Here is a 9,754-nt window from a genome sequence, read left to right as displayed (position 1 = left end):
ATGGCGCCAGATTGAGCTGACGGGGTCAGTCCGCGGCCAGATCCGTCACGGCCACAACATGCCTTCTTGATTCGCGTCGTCGTCGAGCTAGATGCGCGCCTCGTCGCGCTGCCTCGTCTACCTCCGCAGCTCACCCTCGCGTCTCCTCCATGGCGTCGGCTTCCAGATCCGCGCATGGGTTGGACATGGTGCTCCATCTCCATGGCGAGTTGGCTGCATCCCCACGTCTGCTTCCGCTCGACCGACGATGCCATCCGTGCGTGCTTCTGCTGCTCGTATAGGTGATGTGTCTTCTATCGATTTGCTCTTCTCCCCTCTACCTTACATGATGTGTCTTCCCTCCTGACGCAGGTGCACGCACCACCGGTGGCCGAATCGAGCAAGTGACGCGGCAGCCCTCCCAGATCCACGATGAGCCGCATCTGGCTCGTCCTCGCGGCTGTCGGCCACGTCAGCGACACGGTTCTAGGTACTGACATTCCCCCCTCCCCGCACACATCCTCCACCTGTTCTTGCTTACTCTGATCCTCCCATTCCGCTTTTGGTTGGGGCGTTCTTGTATTGATCCATATGCATGCATTAATTTGTAGTTGTGCATGCGACGTGGAGCTGCTTGACCTCAAGGGCGAGGTGGACGACGATGCTCTGGTTCTTGTGTGATGTTGCCAACAACAAGATGCAGCGAATAACTTGGTAATCATTACTCCAGTAGTGAATAGTCGATTAGTCGAGCGACTGCTAATCATCTGGTGTCCTTGGACTTGTGATTGTGGTGTTGTGCTCTAACCAGTGGCATGATTTACAAGCTATGGTAATTTTAGGTTTAGGGAAATGATACGTCTCCAACATATCTACTTTTCGAAACACTTTTGCCCTTGTTTTGGACTCTAACTTGCATGATTTGAATGGAACTAATCCGGACTGACGCTGTTTTCAGTAGAATTACCATGGTGTTATTTATGTGCAGGAGCAAACGTTCTCGGAATGGCCTGAAACTTCACGGAGCCACTTTTCATAAAATAAGAAAAATACCTACAAAAGATGAAGGCCAGGGGGGCCACCACCTCTCCACGAGGGTGGGGGCGCGCCTGCCCCCCTAGGGCGCGCCCCCTACCTGGTGGGCCCCCTGTTGCCTCTCCGACACCAACTCCAACTCTATATATTGAGTTTCAGGGAGAGAAAAATCAGAGAGAAGAAATCATCACGTTTTACGATACGGAGCCGCCGCCAAGCCCTAAAACCTCTCGGGAGGGCTGATTTGGAGTCCGTTCGGGGCTCCGGGGAGGGGAATCCGTCGCCATCGTCATCATCAACCATCCTCCATCACCAATTTCATGATGCTCACCGCCGTGCGTGAGTAATTCCATCGTAGGCTTGCTGGACGGTGATGGGTTGGATGGGACCTATCATGTAATCGAGTTAGTTTTGTTAGGGTTTGATCCCTAGTATCCACTATGTTCTGAGATTGATGTTGCTATGACTTTGCTATGCTTAATGCTTGTCACTAGGGCCCGAGTGCCATGATTTCAGATCTGAACCTATTATGTTTTCATCAATATATGGGTGTTCTTGATCCTATCTTGCAAGTCTATAGTCACCTATTATGTGTTATGATCCGTTAACCCCGAAGTGACAATAATCGGGATACTTACCGGTGATGACTGTAGTTTGAGGAGTCCATGTATTCACTGTGTTAATGCTTTGTTCCGGTTCTCTATTAAAATGAGGCCTTAATATCCCTTAGTTTTCGTAAGGACCCCGCTACCATGGGAGGGTAGGACAAAAGATGCCATGCAAGTTCTTTTCCATAAGCACGTATGACTATGTTCGGAATACATGCCTACATTATATCAATGACTGTTACATGATGAACCGCATCCGGCATAATTCTCCATCACTGATCCATTGCCTATGAGCTTTCCATATATTGTTCTTCGCTTATTTACTTTTCCGTTGCTATTTCTATCATCACTACAAAATACCAAAAACATTACTTTTACTACTGTTACCTATTGTTACCGTTATCACTACTATCATATTACTTTGCTACTAAACACTTTGCTGCAGATATTAAGTTTCCAGGTGTGGTTGAATTGACAACTCAGCTGCTAATACTTGAGAGTATTCTTTGGCTCCCCTTGTGTCGAATCAATAAATTTGGGTTCAATACTTTACGCTCAAAAACTGTTGCGATCCCCTATACTTGTGGGTTATCAGGAAATATGTACTGTTGCTCCTGATCTAACCAATTGGCCACTATCCAGTTATCCTGGTAGGTGTATGGATGTGTTTATGTGGATTTGGTCTAATCTGTCTCCTCCTGTTGATCTACTGGTCCATGCTCTAGTTCTAATTCATGCCTATGAACTGGTTACTATGGATTTGGTGCTGCTCTAGCTTCTTTGTGCATATACATGTGCAGTCAGTAACTAGTGCAGTCCAAGCCTTCTAAAATGATTGCCTTTACTGTCCATGTCTGTTAGTTCCATGATCAATCTATTATGTTCTTTTCATGTTTGTTAGTTCCATGATCAACTTGTATATGCAGTCCAAGCCTTCTAAAATGATTGCCTTTACTGTCCATGTCTTGATGTGATTTGTTCTTAAAATGGTTTGCTAGATAGATCCAAACTGTGGTTTTGTGTAAAATAGTTTTGCATTGTATGGGCTAAATTCTGTTGTCCATCGGCATGTTTGACTTATCATTTATGTGGAATTTTGATGGTGACATTATAAGTTATGCATGCAATGGTACCTGGAAGGCTGCACTGCTTAACCAGCTTGCTATTAGAATTGTTTCAGTCATTAATTTTTCCTTAACTCAACTCGTTTAAGATTTGTGCTAGTATGTGACCTGCCTATAGATATGAGTTACATCCCAACACTTTTATCTATGATTGGTAGTATTACTTCAGATTTGACGGTGAAAGTGCATTTGTTAACTGTATTCTAATGCTCTCATATGTAAGAAATGCATGGGTTAACTCATCCTTATTGATCAATCCTCTCTTTTAATTAATAATGTATGCATGCCTTGTATGTTCTGTGTTCTTTACTATACTATTTTGGCCTCAGGCAATTAAATATTATATTTGTTTTTATTGTGATATGCAACTCTTCAAAAAAAGAAACTGTATTATGGAATTACTCATCTGCATGGAATTTCTATGTATTCTAGTAGTTTTTTTTGATCCTTTATTAATGTATTATGGAACTTGACCCTAACTTACTGTACATCGTAAGCTTAGGCTGTTCAGGTGTGCACATGGTTGAGAATCCATTGATTCACTCAGCACGATCACTCTCAGCCACAAGTATCAATCACTCTTCTGATTAGTATTTCAGTCACGGTGGTGTACCTACACAACTTTGCTGACTGATAGCCTTGTTGTACCTACACAAGCTAGCAGCGGACTAACAATTTGTACTGAATTAATTGATGTACCTAGAGGAAATAAACAGTAAACTAGAGACCCAGATCATTGTTGGGAATGATGGTGATTGTCACTGTGTGAGTACAGTTTCTTATTGCCTTGTGTCAATGAACCCACTGATCTGAAGTCAGTCCTTAATGTGTGGATGGTTGTGTTGTTTTGCAGGTTGTTGGCACCAAGGTACTGCTACTACTATAGTGTTGTTGCTGTTGTTCCTTTCAGGTACTGCTACTGCTGTTGTTTCTTTCGGTATTGTTGCTGTTGTTGCTTCTCAGTATGGCTGTTGTTGTTGCTTCTCAATAATGTTGCTGCTGTTGCTTCTCCGTTCAAGTCAAAACTGATGTTGTTGTTGCTTCTTAGTACTGTTGTTGTTTCCCTACTATTGTTCCAGTCAACTGCTACTTCCCTCCTGCTGTTTCAAATTGCTGCTGCTGTTGTTTAAGTCAAAACTTAGAGCCCCTGTAGCTTTTCTCAACCCCTAAATTGTTGCTGCTGTTTCAAATTGCTCAATTATTTGAATTGTTGCTGCTGCTATCTCATTTTAACTAGCTGGAGGACAAAAAGCATGGTACTAGCTGAACCTGTGTCTTCATTCTAATCTAAATAACTATCATTTTTTATGGTATCTTCTTGGTATATTGGTTCCAGTTTTTCTAATTCTTCTCTGCTGATTTTTTAACACTAATTCTTCTCTGTTGATACATGTAACAGGGCAACCGTGGAAGGCATATCACTGTTCTGATAGGAGCAAGTGCCGTTTACGATCACTATCGAAAGAGCTCCATGCTGAAGAACATAGCTCGTAACTGTACACATGTGGAGCTTGTAACCGTGATTGCCATACTTTTAGAGCTTGTATATATTGTAGCTAGTTATTACACTTGTAGTGCTTCTGTAGAGCTTGTAGCTAGTTATTACACTTGTAGTGCTTCTGTAGAGCTTGTATATGTTGGAGCTTGGTTACGACGCGTATGTTGGGGAACGTAGTAATTTCAAAATATTCCTACGCACACGCAAGATCATGGTGATGCACAGCAACGAGAGGGGAGAGTGTTGTCTACGTACCCTCGTAGACCGGAAGCGGAAGCGTTATAACAACGCGGTTGATGTAGTCGTATGTCTTCACGGCCCGACCGATCAAGCACCGAAACTACGACACCTCCGAGTTTATGCACACGTTCAGCTCAATGACGATCCCCGGACTCTGATCCAGCAAAGTGTCGGGGATGAGTTCCGTCAGCATGATGGCGTGGTGACGATCTTGATGTTCTACCATCGCAGGGCTTCGCCTAAGCACCGCTACAATATTATCAAGGATTATGGTGGAGGGGGGCACTGCACACAGCTAAGAGATCAATGATCAATTGTTGTGTCTCTGGGGTGCCCCCCTGCCCCCGTATATAAAGGAGTGGAGGAGGGGGCCGGCCAAGGAGGGTGGCGCGCCCAAGGGGGGAGTCCAACTCCCACCGGGAGTAGGACTCCCCATTTTCCTGTTAGGAGTAGGAGAGGGAAGGCAGAGGAAGGAGGGAGGAAGGAAAGGGGGGGCCGCCCCCTCCCAATTCGGATTAGGCTTGGGGGGGCGCCCCCTCCCTTGCTCCTTTCACTAAGGCCCAATAAGGCCCATATAATTCCCGGGGGGTTCCGATAACCTCCCGGTGATCCGGTATTGTCCCAATCTCACCCGGAACCTTTCCGGTGTCCAAATATAGTCGTCCAATATATCGATCTTTATGTCTCGACCATTTCGAGACTCCTCGTCAAGTCCGTGATCACATCCGGGACTCCGAACAACCTTCGGTACATCAAAATATATAAACTCATAATGAAACTGTCATCGTAACGTTAAGCGTGCAGACCCTACGGGTTCGAGAACAATGTAGACATGACCGAGACACGTCTCCGGTCAATAACCAGTAGCGGAACCGGGATGCTCATATTGGCTCCTACATATTCTACGAAGATCTTTATCGGTCAGACCGCATAATAACATATGTTGTTCCCTTTGTCATTGGTATGTTACTTGCCCGAGATTCGATCGTCGGTATCTCAATACCTAGTTCAATCTTGTTACCGGCAAGTCTCTTTATTCGTTCCGTAATACATCATCTTGTAACTAACTTATTAGTTGCATTGCTTGCAAGGCTTAAGTGATGTGCATTACCGAGAGGGCCCAGAGATACCTCTCCGACAATCGGAGTGACAAATCCTAATCTCGAAATACACCAACCCAACATGTACCTTTGGAGACACCTATAGAGCACCTTTATAATCACCCAGTTACGTTGTGACGTTTCGTAGCACATAAAGTGTTCCTCCGGTAAACGGGAGTTGCATAATCTCATAGTCATAGGAACATGTATAAGTCATGAATAAAGCAATAGCAACATACTAAACGATCGGGTGCTAAGCTAATGGAATGGGTCATGTCAATCACATCATTCTCCTAATGATGTGATCTCGTTAATCAAATGACAACTCATGTCTATGGTTAGGAAACATAACCATCTTCGATTAACGAGCTAGTCAAGTAGAGGCATACTAGTGACACTTTGTTTGTCTATGTATTCACACAAGTATTACGTTTCCGGTTAATACAATTCTAGCATGAATAATAAACATTTATCATGATATAAGGAAATAAATAATAACTTTATTATTGACTCTAGGGCATATTTCCTTCAGTCTCCCACTTGCACTAGAGTCAATAATCTAGATTACACAGTAATGATTCTAACACCCATGGAGCCTTGGTGCTGATCATGTTTTGCTCGTGGAAGAGGCTTAGTCAATGGGTCTTCTACATTCAGATCCGTATGTATCTTGCAAATCTCTATGTCTCCCACCTGGACTAGATCCCGGATGGAATTGAAGCTTCTCTTGATGTGCTTGGTTCTCTTGTGAAATCTGGATTCCTTTGCCAAGGCAATTGCACCAGTATTGTCACAAAAGATTTTCATTGGACCCGACGCACTAGGTATGACACCTAGATCGAATATGAACTCCTTCATCCAGACTCCTTCGTTTGCTGCTTCCGAAGCAGCTATGTACTCCGCTTCACATGTAGATCCCGCCACGACGCTTTGTTTAGAACTGCACCAACTGACAGCTCCACTGTTTAATGTAAATACGTATCCGGTTTGCGGTTTAGAATCGTCCGGATCAGTGTCAAAGCTTGCATCAACGTAACCATTTACGATGAGCTCTTTGTCACCTCCATATACGAGAAACATATCCTTAGCATTTATTCCAACTCCGAGATGCTTGCACCAGTCCATAAATGGATCGCTGGAGCTTGCACACTTTGTTAGCTCCCTTTGGATCGACAAAACCTTCCGGCTGCATCATATACAACTCTTCTTCCAGAAATCCATTTAGGAATGCAGTTTTGACATCCACCTGCCAAATTTCATAATCATAAAATGCGGTAATTGCTAACATGATTCGGACAGACTTAAGCATCTCTACGGGTGAGAAGGTCTCATCGTAGTCAATCCCTTGAACTTGTCGAAAACCTTTTGCGACAAGTCGAGCTTTGTAGACAGTAACATTACCGTCAGCGTCAGTCTTCTTCTTGAAGATCCATTTATTTTCAATTGCTTGCCGATCATTGGGCAAGTCAACCAAAGTCCACACTTTGTTCTCATACATGGATCCCATCTCAGATTTCATGGCTTCAAGCCATTTTGCGGAATCTGGGCTCACCATTGCTTCTTCATAGTTCGTAGGTTCATCATGATCTAGTAGCATGACTTCCAGAACAGGATTACCGTACCACTCTGGTGCGGATCTTATTCTGGTTGATCTACGAGTTTCAGTAGTAACTTGTTCTGAAGTTTCATGATCATCATTAGCTTCCTCACTAATTGGTGTAGGTGTCACAGAAACCGGTTTCTGTGATGTACTACTTTCCAATAAGGGAGCAGGTACAGTTGCCTCATCAAGTTATACTTTCCTCCCACTCACTTCTTTTGAGAGAAACTCCTTCTCTAGAAAGGATCCATTTTTAGCAACAAATTTCTTGCCTTCGGATCTGTGATAGAAGGTGTACCCAACAGTCTCCTTCGGGTATCCTATGAAGACACATTTCTCCGATTTGGGTTCGAGCTTATCAGGTTGAAGCTTTTTCACATAAGCATCGCAGCCCCAAACTTTCAGAAACGACAGCTTTGGTTTCTTGCCAAACCATAGTTTATAAGGCGTCGTCTCAACGGATTTTGATGGTGCCCTATTTAATGTGAATGCGGCCGTCTCTAAAGCATAACCCCAAAACGATAGCGGTAAATCTATAAGAGACATCAGAGATCGCACCATATCAAGTAAAGTACGATTACGACGTTCGGACACACCATTACGCTGTGGTGTTCCGGGTGGCGTGAGTTGTGAAACTATTCCGCATTGTTTCAAATGTAAACCAAACTCGTAACTAAAATTTTTCCTCCATGATCAGATCGTAGAAACTTTATTTTCTTGTTACGATGATTTTCAACTTCACACTGAAATTCTTTGAACTTTTCAAATGTTTCAGAATTATGCTTCATTAAGTAGATATACCCATATCTTCTTAAATCATCTGTGAAGGTGAGAAAATAACGATATCCGCCACGAGCTTCAACATTCATTGGACCACATACATCTGTATGTATGATTTCCAACAAATCTGTTGATCTCTCCATAGTACCGGAGAACGGCGTTTTAGTCATCTTGCCCATGAGGCACGGTTCGCAAGTACCAAGTGATTCATAATCAAGTGGTTCCAAAGTCCATCAGTATGGAGTTTCTTCATGCGCTTTACACCAATATGACCTAAACGGCAGTGCCACAAATAAGTTGCACTATCATTATCAACTCTACATCTTTTGGCTTCAACATTATGAATATGTGTATCACTACTATCGAGATTCATCAAAAATAGACCACTCTTCAAGGGTGCATGACCATAAAAGATATTACTCATATAAATAGAACAACCATTATTCTCTGATTTAATGAATAACCGTCTCGCATCAAACAAGATCCAGATATAATGTTCATGCTCAACGCTGGCACCAAATAACAATTATTTAGGTCTAATACTAATCCCGATGGTAGATGTAGAGGTAGCGTGCCGACCGCGATCACATCGACTTTGGAACCATTTCCCACGCGCATCGTCACCTCGTCCTTCACCAGTGTTCGCTTAATCCGTAGTCCCTGTTTTGAGTTGCAAATATTAGCAACCGAACCAGTATCAAATACCCAGGTGCTACTGCGAGCTCTAGTAAGGTATACATCAATAACATGTATATCACATATACCTTTGTTCACCTTGCCATCCTTCTTATCCGCCAAATACTTGGGGCAGTTCCGCTTCCAGTGACCAGTCTGCTTGCAGTGGAAGCACTCAGTTTCAGGCTTAGGTCCAGACTTGGGTTTCTTCTCCTGAGCAGCAACTTGCTTGTTGTTCTTCTTGAAGTTCCCCTTCTTCTTCCCCTCTCCCTTTTATTGAAACTAGTGGTCTTGTTGACCATCAACATTTGATGCTCCTTCTTGATTTCTACCTCCGCAGCTTTTAGCATTGCGAAGAGCTCGGGAATTGTCTTATCCATCCCTTGCATATTATAGTTCATCACGAAGCTCTTGTAGCTAGGTGGAAGTGATTGGAGAATTCTGTCAATGACGCAATCATCCGGAAAGTTAACTCCCAGTTGAATCAAGTGATTATTATACCCAGACATTTTGAGTATATGCTCACTGACAGAACTGTTCTCCTCCATCTTGCAGCTATAGAACTTATTGGAGACTTCATATCTCTCAATCTGGGCATTTGCTTGAAATATTAGCTTCAACTCCTGGGACATCTCATATGCTCCATGACGTTCAAAACGTCGTTGAAGACCCGGTTCTAAGCCGTAAAGCATGGCACGTTGAACTATCGAGTAGTCATCAGCTTTGCTCTGCCAGACGTTCTTAACATCGTCAGTTGCATTAGCAGCAGGTCTAGCACCCAGCGGTGCTTCCAGGACGTAATTCTTCTATGCAGCAATGAGGATAATCCTCAAGTTACGGACCCAGTCTGTAAAATTGCTACCATCATCTTTCAACTTTTCTTTCTCAAGGAACGCATTAAAATTAAACGGAACAACAGCACGGGCCATCTATCTACAATCAAACATAAACAAGCAAGATACTATCAGGTACTAAGTTCATGATAAATTTAAGTTCAATTAATCATATTACTTAAGAACTCCCACTTAGAAAGACATCCCTCTAATCTTCTAAGAGATCACGTGATCCAAATCAACTAAACCATAACCGATCATCACGTGAAATGGAGTAGTTTT

This window comes from Triticum urartu, chromosome 7 (assembly GCF_003073215.2).
Source record: "Triticum urartu cultivar G1812 chromosome 7, Tu2.1, whole genome shotgun sequence".
NCBI classification, from domain to species: domain Eukaryota; kingdom Viridiplantae; phylum Streptophyta; class Magnoliopsida; order Poales; family Poaceae; genus Triticum; species Triticum urartu.
This window is presented reverse-complemented; position numbering follows the sequence as displayed.